We start from the raw sequence: 6,476 nt of genomic DNA, 5'->3' as shown, positions 1-6,476 counted from the left end.
GGCGGGCCCTCTTGTTCCTTGTTTTATACTTTGTTCTATTTGAGAAATAAAGACATTGAGACTTGTAATTATCTTTCAATTTCACACTTTATGCATTAGTGGCTTGTACACGTGACAATTAGGTTTGGAGGTTATATTAGAATGAATAAGTTTTCCACTCTTATGTTATTCTTGTTTTACTTTTCACATATTTTTGTTTCGTTGGGTTGAGGCTAACTTGTCTTGATGGAAATACACGAGTGTCATCATGTCCATTTTTGGATCGTGACAATCTCTATCGATTGTTGTGATTTTTGACCTGCTTTCTTAAAAAATGAAAAAAGGAAGATAGGGGCAGTAATTAAAACAGAAATCAACTTGTGGCTAAAACTTACCCTTGAAAGCAAACAAATATGGACACTTCATTGAAAGCTTGAAAAAAAAATGAATTATTACATTTCTAAAGAAAGAAAGAAGGAATGATCTTCGATGTACATATAGATATACTTTTTAAAAAATATTTAAGTGTAAGTGTAATTGGAATGACTTTACTAATTGATGGCTAAAGATTAAAATATCCTTTTACTTTCCTCAATTGACCTCTAGCGCACATGTTAAAACTAGAAGTGTTCACAGGTCTATTTAGATTGGTTATTGTTAAAAATCAAAATCAAATCAATTTAATTAGTTTTTAAATTATTAAAATCAAATCAAAACTATATATATATATATATATATATAGTTCGATTATTAATAATACACTAAAATAAAATAAATGATTCATAGAGAAAAAACGACAACAATGCATTTGACAGGAATAAATTATTTTCGTGTCATTTTATAATTCTTATACCAGAACTACAATTATGTTAACTTCCTGCTTATATTGTTAACTAATCCATTGTGCTATAACAACAACAACAACATCATACCCACTGAAATTTCACAAATTGGGATATGGAGAGGGTAGAGTGTATGCACACCTTACTATGGTTTCCAAAAAAAACCCTCCTCAAGTGTATCGAACCCATGAAAAATATGGTAAAAACATGAGACATAAAATCGTAACAACAATAAAATAAAATGATAATTGAAATGCAATAAACAACAAATGGAAAGAACCATTAGGGCACGACTGGTCCTAGGAAATATATTATACCTCTACATGACAAGACACCACTCTAACCCCTACTAGCCTTTTACCCTAATACGCATCCTCTAGTTCTTTCTATCTAAAGTCATGTCCTCAGTAATATGAAGATGCGACATGTCATGTTTACCCTTTACTAGCCTTCTACCCTAATACGTACCCTTCTAGTTCAGTTTAACCATCATTCGGGGACGGGTGATCCCACGGGGAAGATGTAAAACCCCAAAAATTCTAACACAAATTTGATCTTGAAAATTTATGTAGTCTGATGCCACAAAAGCTTTTTACGGCCCGTAGAAGTATCTACGAACCATAGACAGATTCGTAGAACCGGGTCCTTGAAAGTTGGTTATCAAGTCTAAGTTTCACGAACCAGACTACGGGTCGTATAAGTTCCTACGGTCTCATGGAAACTAAATCCTGAAGAACACTCCCAGTAAGCTTCCTACAAGAGAGAAGGACAGCCCATCAAAGTTTCTATGGGCCGTAGAAAGGGTCCTCAATCCCCAACTTCAGGAATCTAGAAAACTCAACATGTTCCTATGAGAGGGTCTACGACTCATAGACTTTTGTACGGACCATAAATGGCCTACCGTAGATGACTCCAGTCAATTTTTAAGAGGGGTTATTTTAGTATTTTTCCCACCCTTTTTAAATCTGAACCCCGAAGTTTTTACACCTAATTAATGTCACAAGAATCCCTAGCACAAAATTGAGTTGGAAGCTTCCTGACCAATTAAGTTTTGATATAAGATTTTACTTAGATCAACTTCAAACAACTATATCTCTTAGAATATGAAAAGTTAGGGGCTCATAACCTTTTAAATTAAAGTTATTTGAGTCCTATTTCCAATGCCACCAATTTTACATCAATCAGAGTTTCGAGTAATTGGTTATGATCATTTTACTAACATGATACAATACAATGACGAATTAGCCGACACGGATATACTAAAAAGGATCATTTTTGTCTTTTTACCCCAACACACACTAAACAAATTTTTTGACTCCTAAAAGCCTCTAAACAATCAAATTTTCATCACTTAATTCTCCATTCTTTTCTCTCTCAAACTCCAAGGTAAAATCCTAAGGAAAATCAAAGCATAATACTTCCATGCAAGATTCTTTCAAATCTTTTTCAAGATTGTTCTTCAAGGTAAGCCTTTCTCCAAGAATTTTATTCTTTCAAACTCAAATTCATTCATACAATTATGAATCATCAATGAAAATCTTAGTTCTTGGCCATAGGGTTTCAAGAAACTAATTCAAGAATCTCAAGAAAGGTTTTCTTGATCATTCTTCTTCAAGCTAGAGTTTCAAACTTCATCAAGAAGTTTATATTTTTTTAGGTATGTAAGGTTATTCATAGTGTTGGAATAGTTCGTCCTCATGTCATTCATCTCAATTCAATTAGTGAAACGTTATGTTTAGAGCATTATCAACAATTTTTTTTAAATTAAAATTCAGTTGTGTTTCTTTTCTGAGTTTCAATTCCTTAACCGTTGAGATTCTAATTTCTATTATGTATATTGATTCTAAATTTTTGTTCATGTTTTGTATCACATGAACCCTATTTGTTTATAAAAATTACTATATGAGAATTCTTATACATTAATTTTGGACTTTATAGGTAAGTCCATAAGCATATGTTTTAAATGCATGTTTTGAAAAGAGTTTTTAAAGAAAGAATCAAATGATTTCATATGTTTTATTTGACAGTTCAGAAAGAGAAAGAATATAATTGATTTTTTGAAAAGTACTTCGGTAAAGAAAAATAAAAGTAAAGTAAAGTAATAGTCTCTTTTTAACTCAATGTCCTATAAAACAACGAGGGCAACGTAGGATATGATTGTACCGACTTTTCGGGTGACTCTTCACTACCTCAAGAAGCCTTATTGAATGGATCCATAATTATAGTTAGCATTCTATACCCCGACAAATTATAGGATGCCTCTTGCAACGTGGGCAAAATATTGTATCATCGCTAGGCTCATAGTTATGATTTTCAGTTAGAGAAACTCCAACTGAGTAAAGTTTTCTTTTCTCATATTGCTTTTATTGCATATCTTATTGTAAAGTTCAAATGGTTTTCACTACTTGTTCATATATTGTTTTACATGATATGTATTTAGTCATCAATTATGTTATTGTTTCATTCGATCTACATCTTTTTATGATGCAGATTCAGATATTTAGGGTCATCAACAGACGTTCCGTTGACTTCATCTACTCGTCAGCTTCTGGTGAGACCTCTCTAATTTCGGAGGACTCCATTTTTATTGCTCTATAATAGTAGGATTTTAAGGTGTAGTGGGTCTTGTCCTGATACCAATCTTTAGATAGTAGAGGCTTCATGGACAAACAGAGTTAGACGGTTTTCAGTATTTTACTTGGATGTTTTACTAAACACTTACTATTTATATTAAATATTTTCAGACGTTGTTTTAAAAGTTCTTTAAATATTTTAAATGCTCATCTATTAAAGCTTCCGCATATTCTATTGAGTCATATGTGTCATAGTCAGACATGTCAAATATTTGCTTACGGACTAGCAATGATTCTCGAGTGTCGGTCATGTCCAAGGTGTAGGCTCGAGGCATGAAAATAGGGCACAACTTCCACCATAAGAAAAGATAAGTAGAAGCTGTCAGGGATCATAATCTTCTTCACCTATGAGATATTAACTTAATACCTACAACCAAACTATGTCAAGTGGCATAGCAAGAGTAGTATGAGTACGAACAACACGTACTGGCAGGCATCCAAACCCACCACATAATATAAAGTAGACACCACCCCAAGTCTCTACCACGTTCTTTTACCATCTTAGATATAATACCCATAAACTAGTACATTTGAACCCAACCTTGTACCTCATTATTCTGCTATCAACTTTGATGCTTCCTAAGCTTGCCTTTTATGTCACTTTAACGCTTTCCAAATTTGTCTGTGATGTCACCCTAATATCATATTATAATTTAACCCTACTATCACATAGAGATTATCGAATACAAGGCCACCACTAATGTCAAATCATAGACTAACCTTTCTACCACATAATGTCCACAAACATAAGGTCATCACTAGCCATATCAATCAACTTGCTTGTCCTTCTAGGAAAGTACATGACACTAGCGCATTAGACCAACTCATCTCTCTTGACTCATATCCCCATTATCAAATAAGTTCTAAAAAATTAGACAACCATGATCAATCACATCACTTAAGCATAAACCAATGTTGAACTTAACAACCATCATTTCAATAAATCAATCACATCATGATAAATAGAAATCGAGTTTAGAAATAAATAAATCATTAAGACCTCATAAACTCAACTCAATAGTTAAAATAATTATGTAGAATAACACATAAGGATTCATTATCAATAAACATTAATTATACCTCAACTATCACAAGTAACACATAATTTGGACTCTCAATCGTCACCTTGGATTTATATGCATAACCCGCAATACCATAACCACATGTAACAACAATGGAGAATATGTAGGCTCTTAGTCACAATATCATGAACAACAACACTTAGGTCAAACAATGCATAACTACATGTCTCACCTAATCACAATGTAAATATTGGGCCCTCTCATGAAATCACAATCACATACATGGTCCTCTCACGAAATTCAAACTCAAGCTATTACTGTACCGACATGGTACCCAAGCCATCTATAGTTAGTGTATCAGTGTGGTGTCTAAATCATTCATAATTAGTGTACCTGCGTGGTACTCGAGTCAACCAACAATCACGCATAATCACATAGCGCAATGGACAAGACCACTTGAAAATCACAAATCACAATCACAAGTTCATTGCATGAGATTACCAACATGATGTCATTGCCTCCCTACCATGCATTGCAAAAATGTTACTACATGTAGTAAACGTACATACATACATAAATCAGAAACATACAACCAACACCTACATGCGTATATCAATAACCTAACACTAGACCTCTTTTTATGAACACACATTCGTTTTCTTAATTATCACAACCTTAGAAATGGTTATAACCTAACAATATCATAACACTTAATCTTACCATTAACACCAAATCACCTTTAAGAAAACTCAAGATTAACAATCGAGAACTAGAGAACCACCGATTTTCCTTAGTCATTAGACATCAATAAATAACAACATTTAGTCATCTAGACTCCATACCCAAAGGTCTAGACATGAAATCTCCCGTCAATCCACAAAATACCATGATGTAGTTAAGAAAACATGTATAACTACTCAATTAAGGAAACCTAGCCTACATGGGTGCCAAACAGCTATTGTAGAAGTCTGATCGCGAATCTTTAACCCTTTGTAAAGCGTTAGCTTGTTCTTAGTCTAAAATAACAAATACAACACAACATTCAATCAAACAATGACCTAATAACTCCCGGATTGCAACTAAATCCTAACCCCAAGCCAATATATGATCATCTTCCCCAACTTAGGGCTTTTTCCACCATAAAATTGTGTCAAAAGTCTCCTCCCAAGAGTAATAACTTAGATTCTAAGACTAAAGAATCAATGTACAATGTTGTGTAGTAATAATGTTACCTTTATCGATGCTTTCCATGGAAAATCAACCGTAACTTGTTCCCCCTCCCAAGTCCAAGAACACAAAATGCAAAAAATAAGGTTTTTAGGGTTATTTCTGCATAAAACCCCGATTCTATCACTAAAGCAGCGCCACTACAATCGTGACTAACCTCGTTGTAGCGGTTTGAGCCCCAAATCAAATGAAATCGATTAATTTAATCGGCTTGATTTAATTTTTTGATTTGAATTAAGTTTTACCCTAATCGTAAACACCTCACTGCCCGCCACGATGGAAACCACCATTCCCATCATCATCATATATCATATATCATCATATCATATCATATCATCAACACACACACACACACACACACACACACACACACACACACACACACACACACACACACACACACACACACACACACACACACACACACATATATATATATATATTATAAGTGGAAGCTTCCAAGTTAAAAGTTGAATTACAAAAATACCCTTCAACTAAAAAAAATATTTTTTTAATAAATGGTTGTAATATAATTCTATACTTGTTAAGCTTTAATTGTCTTGTATAATAAAATAATAAACGGAAAACGAAAAAACCAAGGAAACGATGATCAGATGATAATTTTTTATACTTAAAAACTTTTGATTTTGTGTTAGTGAAAAGAACCCTTTCCTTTCTTCATTTATTTTTTTGGGATAAGGGTCTGAAAAATACTCCAACTTTGGTCGGATTTGCTGTTGCGATACTAAACTTTCATGAGGACCTATTACCTC

This window comes from Solanum tuberosum, unplaced genomic scaffold (genome assembly GCF_000226075.1).
Source record: "Solanum tuberosum cultivar DM 1-3 516 R44 unplaced genomic scaffold, SolTub_3.0 scf00336, whole genome shotgun sequence".
Classification (NCBI taxonomy): domain Eukaryota; kingdom Viridiplantae; phylum Streptophyta; class Magnoliopsida; order Solanales; family Solanaceae; genus Solanum; species Solanum tuberosum.
This window is presented reverse-complemented; position numbering follows the sequence as displayed.